Raw genomic sequence first — 17132 nt, 5'->3', positions numbered from 1 at the left:
GGTTACCAAACTGGTTCAATTTTTGAGTTGAATTTACGGGAAAACCGAAAACACTTTGGTATAAAATATAGACACATACATAAAATTAAATATCTAATTATTTAATGCCTATCTACTAGCTTACCTTTGTATATTCGAACACACCAATTAACAAACACAAAAAACAAATTCAAGTATATACTTGCACATTTCTCCAGCAATACTCCTTATGTTAAAAAACAATAAGCAGGATTGCGTAAACTAAGTAAGCAAAAGCAAAATAGCAAACCTAAAACAGAGAAACAAATAAAAACACAACAAACATACATATATGTATATGGAATTAACGCTTACCTATCAGATCTATATATATCGTTAAATATATATTATTAATAAACATATATGTATGTATACAAAAATATATTTACGAAGTGCATACGGAGAATACCTGCACATTATCGATTCTTTTCTCGCGCTAGTTATGTGTACACTATCATCCCAACCAGACACCACACAACAAAATATTGTAAATTGGACAAAATAAAAGATTAAAGAAAAACAAGTAAACATTACAAAAAAAAGGATAACAAGTAGAGATAAAGAACATAATAAAAATGCATACAAACATGTTTTGGTAATTATGTTTGACTGTAATGATAACCCAGTCATTATCGGGTAAACCACACAATCATGTTTGTTTGCATTCAATAGAAAATAAGATTACATTTAACAAATATTGTATTTCATAAGAAAATAGAAAAATAAAGAAATAGATTAAGAAAATGGTAATCACTTTAGTAGTTATATAAGCAAAACATAATTTGAAAAAGAAACAGAATAAAATATAATGTCACAGAAGTAACATCGTCGGCATTTTTATTTTTTCCTCCGCTCGAACAACCAAAACTCGCTCTCTCTTCGTATTGCAAACATACGTACGAACGTTTACATAAAATCATACGGCATAGAATTAAACTATCTCTTGTTAATCTACGCCGGGAATAATTAAATTAACATTTAAAATAATTTCTAAAAATATGCAAAAAAATTCGCAAGTAATTTAACAGTAAACAGGTAAAGTGAAAACGAATTCACTGAATTAAAATTATTAGAAACAAAATAAAAAAAAATTTCTAACAACATACTTACATACATATGTTTTATATATTGGTATTTACAATTTTACATATATTCTAAGTCCTCATAGGCAATTATCCGGCAATACCCCCTGTTGTTTGGCAAACAAAAACAAGAAGGATTGCATACAAAAAAAAGCCCTTTGATCTCTTTAACGAGCTCTTAATTGCATAAAAAACAAAAAAAAACATAAGCACATACATACATACGCACAAAAAATTCGAGCATACATATGTAGAAAGCGCATTGCTCTCTTCAACGAAATTTTGCCAAGGCTTCTATAAAGCCCTCTTGTATCATCCCGAATCTAAAATTTAATGTCTTAGTGACATTTTAATTAGAATGGAACGATGGATGATGGAGATAGAATAGATATTGAAAATCACCTTAAGAAAGTAGATGAAAATTTACATAATTCAATTACAGCTCTCAACCACCAAATAAAAATTAATAATTTCTTTTCGAACACGTTCACAAAATTAAAACAAATTATTGAAGACGAAAGAAAGAATTCTTTAATGTATCAAGAGAGAACAGACAAAATATGGATTCTTCATGAACAAACAAAAAAGATAAACATTCTCAAAGACGCAGTAAACCAGATTCAGGAAAACATTATTTCAGCAAAAAGTGGTATTTTTCACCCAAGCATTTAAACAAATGAAGAAATTTATAATTACAACATAGACCTCAATAAACTTCAACATATAAAATTATGCGCCTTGAAATATAAAGAAAATTTGTTTATGTTCGTGGTCAAAATCCCAAAAGAATTTCAATCGGTACAATTAAAAACTATTATTCCTATACCAAATACAGCAGGCAAAGAAATAACAGCAGAAATTGAAAATGTTTTTGAATACAAAAATGTCACTTATAAATTCGAAGAAGCTAAAACACTCAATGAACTACAAATTTCTAAACATTGCATCTACTTATTAAATTGTGAACTTATCAAAAATAGCATTACAGAAATTTTTCAAATTGATGAAAAAACTATTTTAATAAAAAATGCAAATGGCATAGAACTAAACCATAACTGCGACAACAGAAAAATTAAGTTGAAAAACACTACATTGATTCATTATAATAACTGCACAATTAAGATCGTATACAAAACATTCTCAAATACTAAAATATCATACAATCAAAGATTTTATTATCCAAACTATGATACTCACAATTTCACTAACAAAATTACAATTAACGACCCTGTATTTAAAAACGAAGAAAATTTAAAAGAAATTAATGAATTAAAATATCACGAAAATATCTCTCATATTGGAATATCAATTTTAAGTTTTATTGTGATTATAATAATAATTTTAATATCTTGTAAAATTAAAAAAAAAGAAAAACAATACTATTCAAACTCAGGAGAATTTTCAATTAAGGGAGGGAGGAGTTATGTGTACACTATCATCCCAACCAGACACCACACAACAAAATATTGTAAATTGGACAAAATAAAAGATTAAAGAAAAACAAGTAAACATTACAAAAAAATAAGATAACAAGTAGAGATAAAGGACATAATACAAATGCATACAAACATGTTTTGGTCCTTATGTTTGACTGTAATGATAACTCAGACATTATCGGGTAAACCACACAATCATGTTTGTTTGGATTCAATAGAAAATAAGATTACATTTAACAAATATTGTATTTCATAAGAAAATAGAAAAACAAAGAAATAGATTAAGAAAATGGTAATCACTTTAGTAGTTATATAAGCAAAACATAATTTGAAAAAGAAACAGAATAAAATATAATGTCACAGAAGTAACATCGTCGGCATTTTTATTTTTTCCTCCGCTCGAACAACCAAAACTCGCTCTCTCTTCGTATTGCAAACATACGTACGAACGTTTACATAAAATCATACGGCATAGAATTAAACTATCTCTTGTTAATCTACGCTGGGAATAATTAAATTAACATTTAAAATAATTTCTAAAAATATGCATAAAAAATTCGCAAGTAATTTAACAGTAAACAGGTAAAGTGAAAACGAATTCACTGAATTAAAATTATTAGAAACAAAATAAAAAAAAATTTCTAACAACATACTTACATACATATGTTTTATATATTGGTATTTACAATTTTACATATATTCTAAGTCCTCATAGGCAATTATCCGGCAATACCCCCTGTTGTTTGGCAAACAAAAACAAGAAGGATTGCATACAAAAAAAAGCCCATTGATCTCTTTAACGAGCTCTTAATTGCATAAAAAACAAAAAAAAACATAAGCACATACATACATACGCACAAAAAATTCGAGCATACATATGTAGAAAGCGCATTGATCTCTTCAACGAAATTTTGCCAAGGCTTCTATAAAGCCCTCTTGTATCATCCCGAATCTAAAATTTAATGTCTTAGTCCAGTCATTTAAGCTTAAGTTAGGTAAGAATCTCGGAATTCAGATACCCAGCTGTAAGTCTGTAAATACTTGTATATTGACACCCTAAAAGTTGTCTCAAAACCTACATATGGTAGGGTGTACGCAACTATTAAATTTCAAGGTCAAAGGTCACAAAAATCGGTTTTTTGCGCTTTTTTTGTAAATATCTCATTTCCTATGGGTTTTTTGCTATTGGTATTTATTATCAATATTGTAGAATACAAAATTCTCTACAAATTTTGTTTAAAAATTTTTTTCATACGGTGAACCGTTTTCGAGATAGAGGGCTTAGAGCGCGCGGTCACAGCATCACTTCAGGTCAACCGGTGCCTCCGATCAAAAACGCGCCATATATAGTTGATGAACTATCGATAAATCAATGATTATAAATATTTGTCAATTTTTATTAACTATTATATTATATTTTATCATTTTCTTCATGCCTTAAATCTTTATCTATTCAATAATACTGATCACCGTTTCCTAAAATTAAAAAATAATGAAGGAAAAAACTTAAATCTTACTATAATTATATTCCCATTAACACTAATGACATTTTAATTAGAAAATAATTAAGTGCATCTTCTTTAAAATCTGTAAATTTGTAAATAATAGGACAAGATATTGATATACTCATCATTTTAATTGGGCGTACACTGTCTTACGAACAAGAAATTTTCTTTCAAAAAGTTAGGAAAGGTAATGTAAAAACGGAGCTATACTCGACTAAGTTTTGATAATTATCCTCATTCCAAAACACATATTTTATTTCTGCACGCATTAAGTGGATGTGACACAACTTCTGCGCTTTTAAAAAAGGGAAAAAAAACATTTTTAAAAGTTTTTGAGAAACTGACCAATTTGGATGAACTAGCTGCAGCATTTGAGGAAGAAAATTGTTCTGCCCAGAGATTACTAGAGACTGCCTTATTGGCAGTCTATAATGCTCCGAAATCTGTGAAAAGTCTCGATCATCTTCGTTATATGCATTACGTCAAGTCTACAAAACTTAATAAACCTGTGCAGCTTTCAAATATTCCACCAACAAGTGCAGCTGCTCATCAACATTTCGAACGTGTATATTATCAAGTTCAAACTTGGTTAGGGCATGATTTGGAACCCCAGGTATGGGGTTGGGCAATGCAAAACGATTTTCTGGAGCCTATCATGACAATTTTACCACCTGCTCCAGAACATTTGCTTAATACAATTTTCTGCAACTGCAAGAGTGGTTGTGGTTCGCGATGCGGATGCAGGAAGGCGGGCTTGCAATGTTCTTTAGCTTGTGGCCAATATAATGGGCAAGCTTGTCTCAATGCTCTACCATATCAGAGCGACATTAACGAAGATGGAACTTTTGACCCCGAAATCATGGAAGAACTTGAAACAAATGTCGTTGAAGACGATAATGAAGACCAGTTTGAAATTTACCAGCAGCCGGAAGACGACGATGAAGAGGAAGAAGATGATTAAAATTATAAATTGTAGTTTTTTTACCCTTTATTCCATTTTTTTACTTTTAATAAAAATAAATGTACTGAATGATATTTTTTAATATATTTTTTATATATTTTTTTTATCATGTAAGAAGTTATTAATATTAATAAGGTTTAAATTCAAATATAATTCCTATATTTTCATTAACAATTCTGCAATTTCATGGGCAGGTAAGTGTTGTTAAATAAATTAATACTGAATAAAAAGTGGATAGGTTAGGAAAAAATGATAAAATATAATATATATAGTTAATAAAAATTGACAAATATTTCTTCAAATAGTTATCTTCCGATTTCATCCATTTTCACATTTTCGAAGGAGGAGTCAATAACGCCCACTTCTCAAGAAATTTTTCAACCACAGATGCCCCTTTCTAATGCAATTCCTTACACCAAATTAGAAGTTTATATCTTAATTCAGTGCTTTGTTATGGCATTTTATAGGTTTTCGATTCTTTACGTTTTGTATACGTGGCAGTCCGATTACGCCCATCTAGAATTCCAAACATCTTATGGTACCACGAACTATGTGTACCAAGTTTCATCAAGGTATCCTAATTTTTACTCATGTTACAGATTGCTCGGACGAACGGACTGACAGACAGTTACCCGGATTTCAACTCGTCTACTCATCCTGATCATTTATATATATATAACCTTATATCTAATTAATATTTTTAGCTGACATAAACAACCGTTAGGTGAAAAAAAATATTATGTATAAAACTATATCTATCTTGATTAGTTAATAGCATCCGAATGGATTACAATCAATTTTTAGGTGTTAATAATTTTACCGGCCAAGGACTAGACAATTCAGACCAATTTGAGCTAAAATCTTTTATTTATGTATTATTATCTTTTATCTTCAAATTACGGACTCATTGCAGAAACCAACTGCTCAAAGTTTTTATGGTAGGATTACCCAAGTCTTGATCCATCTTCTACCAGTCCATTACCCAGTCCCTCTGCTATATTTCCTCCAACATCTTGTAAGAGTGTTGCATCAGACATTTGTTCACCAACCGTCAACAGAACACAAAAAAGAACATTTAAGAGACCTCACTTAGAAAAACAAAAACTTTAGCTTGAATAGAAAAAAGAGGAAAAGTTTAAATAGCTCATATGTTATGTGGCTGAAATGTGTAACAATTTCTTCTTCTTTCTCCAACCTTGGTTTCTGAAATTTGAAAATGTTTTCCTCTCTATAAACTTTTGAATCGTTCATTGCTTTTTAACGTCGGAGCTTTTTTGTTTTACTTAAAGTGACTGGCAGTGAAAATGGCCTACCTCGAAAAATAGTTTTTTTTTGTTAATGTTCTCAAGCTATAGAAATTAAACTAAATTAAATTATAGATTGTTTGTCGCCTTATCTTCTCTTCACTGATACGACGAGCACTTAGTAACAACTCGTCAGTTTGGTGCTCCGATTCCTCAAGTTGGTAATCGAAATGATCACCTTGCTGCAGTATAAGGTTATGTAACAATGTGCAACAGAGAGAATCCGATTTGTTACTTTTCTCATTCCGCTTTCAATTTGGATTTGGAGCCGTAAGCCTTTTAGACTCCCAAATCTTTCTTTCAGCATTCCAAAACAGAGTTCAATCCTAATTCTATAGCGACTGAATATTTTGTTGTGAAAAAACCTTTGGCTTTGTATTAATTCTCTGGAATTTTCTCTAAATGACGTTATAACTTTTCTGTCTCATTTATGATCATCAACTTCTTTTCTCTACTGTAACTTTCAAATAACCTCCAGAAATTAAGTACTCTCATTTATATTCTTCTTACCGTTGCATATTTTATTTTTCCCTGTTTTTATTCTTTTGTTAAATATAAGTGAAAGGTTCTATGTAATATATTTAGGTGTTGAACATATTTATAAAAATACCATACATGCAAAAATATAAGTATATTAAAATTGTGTGTTTAATAAAATATATAATTGACACAGTTAATAAAAAAAATAAAGTTAAATTCAAACAAGTAAGGAAGGGCTAAGTTCGGATGTAACCGAACATTTTATACTCTCGCAAAGTCAAATGGTATACTCGTTTGAGATTTCTTTGTGGATTGACTGATATTTTCGGTAGAAGGTCAACTATAGGCACTGGGGTCCACATATTTAGTACTTAGGGGTTTGAACAGTTTTGGTTCGATTTAGACAATTTTTGGCCGCAAGGTGGCATACTTTAATTGCATTATTCACGCAAAGTTTTACCCCGATATAATCATTGTTACCTAATTTGTATAGTGGAAAGTGAAAGAATCAGATGGAATTTAAAATGATGTTACATGGGAAGTAAGCGTGGTTGTAGTCCGATTTCGCCCATTTTCGCGCTATGATATAGAAACATGAAAAGAACGTTATGCACCGAATTTGGTTGAAATCGATTCGAATTGAGCAGATCTCAAGATATGGGTTTTCACCTAAAAGTGGGCTGTGCCATGCCCACTGTCTAATTTTGAACGCGGTTCCTATAAAGTCATTTTATACCATCTCAGAGATAAAATTTAATGTCTCTGGCGTGTTTAGTGCTTGATTTATCGCGCTTTTAGTAGTTTTTAACAGTACCGTTATATGGGGAGTGGACGGAGTTGCCACCCGATTTCAACTATTTTCACACCGTCAATAGAAGTGCTAAAAACATTTGCTTCTAGTGAATTTTGTTATTATAGCATTAGCGGTTTAGGAGATATACACATTAAACCTATTAGAGGCGGGACCACGCCCACTTTTTAAAAAAAAGTTTTAACTGTGCCCCATACGATTTAATTTTGATACATTCATTTCCACGTGCACATATTCAGTCCGGCATAGACCCGCTGATTCTATTTGTCGCACTATAAACGCACTAACTCAATGCCATTTTGTGACAGTCGTTTGGTTGTGGTCGTGCCTATTGAAGATTAAATCCTCAAAATCTTTTTCCAAAGCAAATAGCTTTTTTAAAGGTTTTAATAAAAAAAAATCTTAACATTTATTTATTAAGTAAAAACTTGTGCAATATTTTTTAAAATCATTTTGATGTAATTTTCTCCAATAAGAATCTATCACTTAAATATATGTAACTATGTTTCGAATTAAAAGAAATCAAGGTTAACCGATATCTAGCTATCCTGTTTTTGCATGTGCAAAATGAAATAACTGGCAAAGTGGTGAGTTTGTGCATCAACTACCCAGAAAATTTTCAAGTGTTGCCAGATTCATAGTGAAGATTTTTTTGTAAAAAATTAAGATTTCGTTTTAATTTCACTTTAAGGGTTTGATGATATTTTTTTTTTTAAAAAGTCTTAATTTTGACGATAAGGCGCAAAATAATTGCTCAATTGGAAGGTACTTATAGGTATTTACCATACGTCTATAAACAAATAAGATATTATAAACATACCTAAAGTATTGAATTTTTACAGAAGTAGAACTTTGTTGTTGATGTTTTAGTAGAGCATACTGTGCTGTTGGAGAAGCTACCTCAAAGAGAGAGTTGAGCATTGCTGCAGCTACATATTTTATCGGCGTAAAACTTTGCGTGAATAATACGTTTAAAGTATGCAACCTTGTGACAAAAAATTATCTAAATTGAACCAAAACTCTTCAAGCCCCTAGGTACTGATATGTGGACCCCAGTGCCTATAGTCGACTCTTTACCGAAAATATCGGTCAATATAGAACAAGGCGGCAAGATCCACAAAGAAATATAAAACGATTATACAATTTGACTTTGCGAGAGTATAAAATGTTCATTTACATCCGAACTTAGCCCTTCCTTACTTGTTTAATATTATAAAAGTCTTTAATACAAAAATGACTACCTTGGTTATATTGGGGCAAGTGGACGATGTGGACTGTTTGCATTTCCGTCTGGCATTAACCTAAAGTCTCTCCATTTCTTCACCTATTTGATTAATTTAACTCACACAATGACCGATATATTCAACATAAAATCCACTAGAATTTTTGAACTTCAAATATTTAATATTTGGGGGCTGGAGTTGTTTCGTATGAATGTATGTTTATAATTTGATTGCAAAAATATTTTACATATTGGCCGATATAACCCGATTTCATCCATTTTTGGCACAAGAACACATTAACATATTATAAAAAAACGATGCTGATAATCCCAAGTTTCAACCAGATATCGTAATTTTTGCTTAAGTTACATTTCACACAGACAGACCGACAGATGGACAGACAATCACCAGGATTTCAATTCAGACCGGCCGTAAATTATTTTTTCTTAATTTTCCGTTATTTCATATTTTTAGATTTAGCTGTTACAAACAACCGTTAAGTGAGCAAAAGTATTATATTCTGTAGCAACATGTGGCAAGAGTATAAAAAATCAAAAACTCGGTAAATATAATTTTCACATATTGGTGGCAACACTTCAACTGCCCATTGTCGTCGGCAAAATTAGAACTAGTTTTAAATTAGCGACAGCAACAACTCCAAGCCTTCTGTCGTGAAGTCGTGCTGCTGTCTTAATAACTGTGCCCATAAGAAGAGTGTATTTTAATATTTGACAGATGTTGCCTATCGTTTGTCGTCGTCTATGTGTATTACGATGGGACAAAGCGACGATAGAGTTAGTCTGCAATCATTAGTTGAGAGATCGGATTTGTGTGAACGGAGGTCCATATCGTACATACGAAATTAAACTAATTATTATTAGATAAAATTTCATAGAGTCCCTTTTTTAAACGCCAAATTGTCCAACCATAATCTAATCGCCACTCAACCAGAAATTATATTAATTTTGATACATTCATTTGCACGTGCACATTTTCAGTCTGTCAAAGATCTGCTGATTCGCTTTGTCACACTGTAAACGCACTAACACAACATAATTTTGTGAGAGTCGTTTGAATGAGGTCGTGGCCATCCCTGCTCATCAGGTCAGCGTTCACATGGAGACGCTTTTGTCGTTAATTATCGGCAAATTCTCTTTTGGTGTCACTTTGTGCGTTCGCACGAACGAAAAGAGTCCTGTAACTCGTGTCGAGTTTTTCTGTTATTCTTTTTCACAAATTTTTCGCAAATGTTTGTGCGATTCGGCTACGCGACACTTAGAGCATGTTGCATATTTTATTTATGTGTTGGGATGGTGGTCTCACATTTTGCTTGCAAGGGATTACCATGAATGTGTGTCCATTTTTATTAAAAGTCATTTATATATATTATTACGTTTAATACTGCTAAATGTTTTTAAATATTCAAATAAAATATTTTTGAGTTTCTTTTTTATTCTTATTCACCATTTTCTAAAACATTTCTATTATTCTAAGCATTTTTGCACATTACTTACAAAAAATATTTAACAAAATTTCAATTTCAGAACGAATCGTATACGTTCATTTGAAACCAAGCGCTATTGCAACAATGAAAATAATTTCATAATGAAAAAGACTGCAGAAATGGGTAGCAGCGAACTGTTACGAACAAACACACAAAGCGTGCCACCCGAGCACGACCGGCACGGTCCCTTTGTGTTTCCTTGTCATCCCCTCGCTCACAATAAACTGGTTTGGGCGACAAAAGAGTCTGTGTATGAACTGGCAACAGCACGCTTTAGACTCAGTGATCGGCAGCCCATAGCCCGCGGGCACTCTCTGAAGTTGTAACTTTTGTTTAGCGAGTGGGAAAAAGTAACCCATTGCCCCTTGGATGTTTAATGTCTTTCCCGCTTTATCTAATTATTGTACAATTATGGCAGTTTGTCTCTGGATTTGTTTCGGTAAGCAGTATGGCATATATTGGTTACATAATCTGTTAACAGTCTGTTAGATGTAACAATTGTAAGTGTTACCTCTGCTATTTACATGTGTTAACGAATGGGTTACCTACATATGTGTTATTCATAACAGCAATATCAGTTACCCTAACAGTTACTGTTTTGTTTAGAAGTTTGTTACCTCTAATATACAAACTTGTTAGTGCATTTGTTACCCTTTTTTTACCAAGTATATCTATTACTTCATTTTCATCGACGTGTTATTTTATTGATTATCCATCTTAACCTCTAACAAATGCATATGTTAGCATATCGGTTACGTTTTTGTTACCACAACTAAATCCAATTATTTTAAACATATGCATTTGTTAGAGGTTACAGATGGATAATCAATAAAGTAACACGTCGATATCAACACAACTTAAACTAATTATTAAAATTAATTGATAACACATATGTATATATTTAACTTATATAGTTATATAATTATATTTATATAATATAATATAATAGTAGTAGTAGAAAAAATATATAATAATCAATATGTACTACATTTATATATATACATTTCAAATAAAAATATGAACACTCAAAATATATACAATACTTAAACAAGTACAATACAATCTTATTAACAATACACACTACAATTATAAATCTATATGCATAAAAAATAAGATTTGGTTCATTCATCACGATAATGCACCATGTAATACTACAGGGTTTTCCAATAAGAATGATATGATTTAAAAAAAAACACTAATTGTTGAGGTAGTTAAAATGTTTTTTATTTAATGTGAAGTGCAATCGATACAATTAAGTTCTTAATATAACGGCATTCAAATGGCCTCCACGACTTCGCTTGCAGCAACGAATTCGATGAACCCAATTTTCGAGTACTTTTCCACTAAAAAAGTCGTATGTCTCGAATAGCACGTTCAATATTGACTTCAAAAGCTTAAAGAGAGTCTGCTTTATTGTTAAAGACGAATGACTTCCAATAACTCCATCAGAAGTAGTCTCTTGGTGTTAAATCACAACTTCCTAAAGGCTATTCACTGTCACAATTTCTTAAAATTATCGAACCTCCAAAGTTTTCGCAATGTTTCAGTTGTTGCAATGATTCCACCAGACCAAAAACCACAACAAACTGTTAATTTAAGTGAACCGAAGGGTTTTTCATGAATAATTTGTTGATTTTCATCGCACCAGAAACGAATATACATTATTTCAATAATCTTTTTATGTTATTATAAATGAAAGGCCCAAATTTTTGAAACTAGTATATAATAATTTTATTTTATACGGTTTTCTTTTATAAAAATCGTATTTTTTCTTTAAACGATTTCTTATTCTCCCGAAAACCCGTTTAAAGAGAAGATCAAACGTATATGGGTCTCTGTGTGCGTTTTTTCCTAAACTTGCTTAGAAACATGTTCTTGAGTATACTTGAGTAATGTCAAATATATGCAATCATCCAAATTTTTTCCCAGCCCTTATAAAATTTTAAACTCTTGGATTGGTTAAAATGTGTCATATTTTAATGAAATTAAGTGGGCCTGCCTTCATAAATACGGTATAATGTAATTTAACGCGGAATTTGAGTGAAAACGTACTATGATTTGAGATTCTTGGATTGACATTTTCTTGGCGAATACTCTATATAAAGTATAGCCCCTTGACTTGGCTTGAGTTTATATGAGCTGTTTCTCATTATTTTAAGAATTTTAATAAAAATATAATATTTAGAACACGAAGAAAAATATAGTAATGAAACTAAGTGTGTCGATAACCTAAATTATATGTATATGCATAAGGAACCAAATCTAATTGTAATCCATTGACGTTTTCGTCGCATAACGTTTATTGAATTCTACGCAACATATTTATTAAAAAAGATTTTGTCAACACCGAAGATATTTAACCGCATTTGATCTTTGAAAATTACGAGAGTAAAAAAATGTTCGGTTACAAACGATTTTATCCCCCCAATTTGTTTCTTGTATGATTTTGAATTTTCGACCATATCTTTTATGCATATATTTAGTTGCCCTAGCTAAACTTATGTAAGTGTAATAAGGCGAGATAATTAATTATTGCCTTTAGAACGAATTATATTGTAGTAAGATGTTCAACATATTATTAGAGTACAAAAACTATATGAATTTATTTAAAACCGTATTTTGATATATCGAAGATTTTTTTTCTAGTACATGACTGGTTTTGGATCTTACTTTTCGTCAGAAGATAAAAGATGCCCTGGCTCCCTACCGTCAAATCAAAACTCTCCACAGAACTGTCCTTATGGTTTATATGCGGAACAAATATCAGGAACAGCTTTTATAGCTGGTTGTACAGAATACGTCCTAGTGTATTGCACGAACCGTTTAAGCTTTTTGCCAGTTACACGGGATTAAATAACAATTGAAATGAACAACATCCAAATCCTAATCAAGTAAGAAAACTTACAATCATAAGCTATTTAAAGTATTCATGTTTCATTAGTTTGAAATTACACAGGTAAGATTTTAAAAAAATCTAGAACCAAAGTGCTCATTTATCGAACTCGATTTAGAAGTGCCGTTCTATTAGAAAATAGTTTTTGATTAGGGAGAGTAAAGGTTCATCATAAGAATATCTGATATCTCGACATCCGGCCACCCGCTTTAAGAAGATTTTTGATTTTATACTAGGTTTTCTAATATAAGGCATATATTTTATTAGTACATTTTCAAGTTATTAGAAATTTATATGATGGACTTATCAATGAAAGTAGTTTTGAGGATCTTGAGTCTAAGTAACTCAGGAATTTGTTTATTAAAAAGTATGTACGTATTACAGATGCGTTGGAAACCTGTTGACCGTTGAATGACGTAAATTTTGTTGAAGGTTTACACACGATATACGGTTCAGGGAATGTACATAGCCATCATGGCATTGCAATACATATCTACAGTTGCACTACTCCATGGAGAAAATCGCTTTTTATAATAGCGACGGTGATTTTTTGATTTGTAAGTAGAATTTTGTCAGTGAATGCCTGCCGGCAATTACAAGGTGCTTTCCAAAATAAACAGTAAAAAAGTAACAAAGTAATCTCTAGAGGCGCCATCTATATGTCGACTAGTGTGTTAGAATCTGCTATCCTTTATCGACTTCTAGTAAAAATGTTATGACATTTCATCTATTGCAAGTGAAGTTATTGCGTTTTAAGTGTCAGTATGCTTTTGTCATCGGTACGAAAATGAGCTTCGAACAAAGAGCCAACATTAAATTTTGTTTTAAGATTGGTAAAACTTTTACCGAAACATTTCAATTGATTGAATTGAACATCTCCAAAACATCGATTTATCGCATTTTGACCGAACATTTGGGCTTACAAAAGGTGTGTGCACGGTTTGTTCCGCACAAATTGACTGACGACCAAAAATTGCTCAGAATTCAACATTCGAAGGACATCATTAAAGAGGCAAAAAAAGACCCGAACTTCCTTTACAAGATTGTGACTGGTGACGAAACGTAGTGTTTTCAATATGATCCCGAAACGAAACGCCAGAGTGCTGAATGGAAGGCGTCGGACGATCCAAAACCCAAAAAATCGCGCCTGAAGAAGTCAAAAGTGAAGACAATGCTGATTTGTTTTTATGATTCCAAGGGTATTGTCCACAAAGAATTTGTTCCACCCGGCCAAAACGTTAATGCGGTATTCTACCTTGGAGTTTTGAAGCGTTTAGTGCGCCGTATTCGACGTGTTCGGCCCGAATATCGCGAAGATGGAAGTTGGCGTTTGTTGCACGTTAATGCGCCGTCTCATCGATCGACGCTTGTGGCCGATTATTTGACCAAAAATCACATTTTAACAATCATTCACTCCCCGTATTCACCTGATATGGCACCGTGCGACTTTTACCTTTTCGGAAAAATGCATTAGCCGATGAAAGGAAAGCGTTATGCAGACGTGGAGGCCATTCAAAAGGCTTGCACCAGCAAACTGGCGGCCATACCGGGCAACGAGCTAAAATACTCGTTCGACATGCTTTTGGACCGTGCAAAAAGCTGTATTAAAGCAGAAGGAGACTATTTTGAATAAAATAAATTTATTTTGTCGATAAAACCATTTGTTCTGTCTTTTTTTTTAAAGTCCTGTTTAGTAAAGTAATCCGATGAGGCAAGGTCAGGACTATATGGTGGATGTGGCAAAACATCCCAACCAAGTTCCAATAATTTTTGCCGAGTGACCAAGGATGTGTGTGGCCTTGCATTGCCATGATGGAATACAACACCTTTTCGATTTATCAATTCGGGCCGCTTTTCTTCAACTGCATTGTTTAATTTTGTTAGTTGTTCAATGTAGACAACAGAATTGATCGTTCGGTTGGGTGGTAAGAGTTCAAAGTAGACAATTCCTTTATAATCCAACCAAACTTATAACTGAATACCAGTTTTTGATGTTGTTTGAGCTGGTTCACCTGGCCTGCTCCACGATCTTTTCCACTCGATATTGTTGTAAACAACCCATTTTTCATCGCCAGTTATCATTCGTTTTAAAAATGGATAATTTTCATTACGTTTCTTTAGCAAATCGCAGCTGTTAATGCTTTGCGTTAAATGCGTTTCTTTCTTTCTTTCCTTTATAATGCAATCTCACGTGTTGTACTGTGACGATCCGAATCGATTATTGCTTTAATTAGGTCGTCATCAACTTCAATTGGACGACCAGAGCGTTTTTCATCTTTGAGTGCAAAATCACCAGAACGAAATTTGGCAAACCAATTTTAACACTACCGTTTTTTTATGGCTTCGTCGCCATAAACAGCACATAACTCTTTGTGAGCTTGTGATGCGTTTTTCCCTTTGCGAAAATAAAAAAGCAAAATGTGACGAAAATGTTCTTTTTGATCTTCCATTTTTCAACGAACGCGAAACGAAAACTACGCCAACGATCAAAAAACTTTTTTTTAGTTAATTCAAATGAGATATATGTGGTGTAAACTCAACCAAAGAAGCTAAATTTAATATTATATATTGGGTATATGACGACAAAATCAACTGAAATTACAATCAACAAAAATTGACCGATATCCGATAAACAGTATAAAGATTTTAGTAATATTAGGTATAAGGATACTCTATTATTAGATAGAGGAACTATTTAAATTTCATTAAGATATCTCACATATTGATATAAAGTCAATCGGAAGTTCGAAAATCTTTATATTAGGTATTTGGTGGCTATGGGAAGTATTGTTTCGACTGAGCCCATTGTTGACATGCCGGCATACTATTATCAGAAAAACCCTATCTCCGAATTTCAATAATATATCTCACAGGTTGACAGATATTTTCGGTAAACAGTTAGCAATAGACGCAGGACTCCTCATATTCAGTATCTGGGAGCTTGAAAAGTAGTGGTCTGATTTTGACAAGTTTTACACTTAAGATGGCATACCTTAAAAGTACTGTTCATGTTACATAATAATGTCAAGAAAATGTAACATAACGAACAGTTGAAGTGAGATTTGGTTTTTGACATTGTCACGTCCGTTGTCCAATTTCGACTTCATTTCCTATAAAACTAACAGCGGTTAGTAGATGAAAACTGTTATACTCTGTGTATCATGTTGCAAGAATATGACTAGAGAAATAATAGTGAAGGAAGTTTAAATAAAGAATACAAGGATATCTCTTCAGATAATCCGTAGGGCTACTAGACGACACTATCACGTAAAAATATTATGTTTAATGAAACTGGAACAAAACTTAATTAAAATAAAATGAATTGAAGAGCATTAGTATGAAGTGAAAATAAAACAAGGGTCGATATCAATCTTTTTGAAAATTACGATACTACTTTAGACTCAAAAAATTTCGCCAGGGTTTAAGTATTAAGGTATATTATGGGATAAAATTCCACTATCAAGTAGTTACTGTGGATATGTTCAACTTTATTAAAAATATATGTTTTTTGTTAAACAGACGGGGAAAAAATTGAGAGGTACTGCCGATGCAGTACTTTCGTCCTTTAAAACGGTGCTAAACTTTATTGTTAAATTTCCTTGTCTCGTTTTCACCTATGCTGAAAAACGACCAACATGGCACTACGAACAAGAACTCCGCATTGTGAAGATGTTCAATGTTGTGTTTAGAATTTTGCGTAGAGGCAGAAAAAAGCTTCCTTTCAATAAAAACTAGATGGCTGATATACTATAACCTTCCATCGGAGCTGGCGCCAGATATAAGTGATGCGCTACGTTACGCGAAATCAAAAATTAGAACGATGAGTACAGTGCAAAACTTTTACTTGGTATACAACTTGGTAAATTGCTTTCCAAATAATCATAAACCAGGTGTGCAATTCAAAAATGCAAAAGA

At 32.2% G+C, this 17132-nt stretch overlaps 1 protein-coding gene and 1 pseudogene across 3 annotated transcripts in view; one reads left to right on the top strand and one right to left on the bottom strand.

The window, feature by feature from the left end:
- The window catches only part of Ca-beta (Calcium channel protein beta subunit), a 440977-nt gene that overhangs the window by 294658 nt on the left and 129187 nt on the right, over nt 1–17132 (bottom strand). The gene's annotated exons all lie outside the window — the stretch shown is intronic.
- LOC138855908 (uncharacterized) lies at nt 1462–2634 on the top strand (annotated as a pseudogene).

This window comes from Bactrocera oleae, chromosome 3 (assembly GCF_042242935.1).
Source record: "Bactrocera oleae isolate idBacOlea1 chromosome 3, idBacOlea1, whole genome shotgun sequence".
In the NCBI taxonomy this organism is placed as follows: domain Eukaryota; kingdom Metazoa; phylum Arthropoda; class Insecta; order Diptera; family Tephritidae; genus Bactrocera; species Bactrocera oleae.
This window is presented reverse-complemented; position numbering and strand designations above follow the sequence as displayed.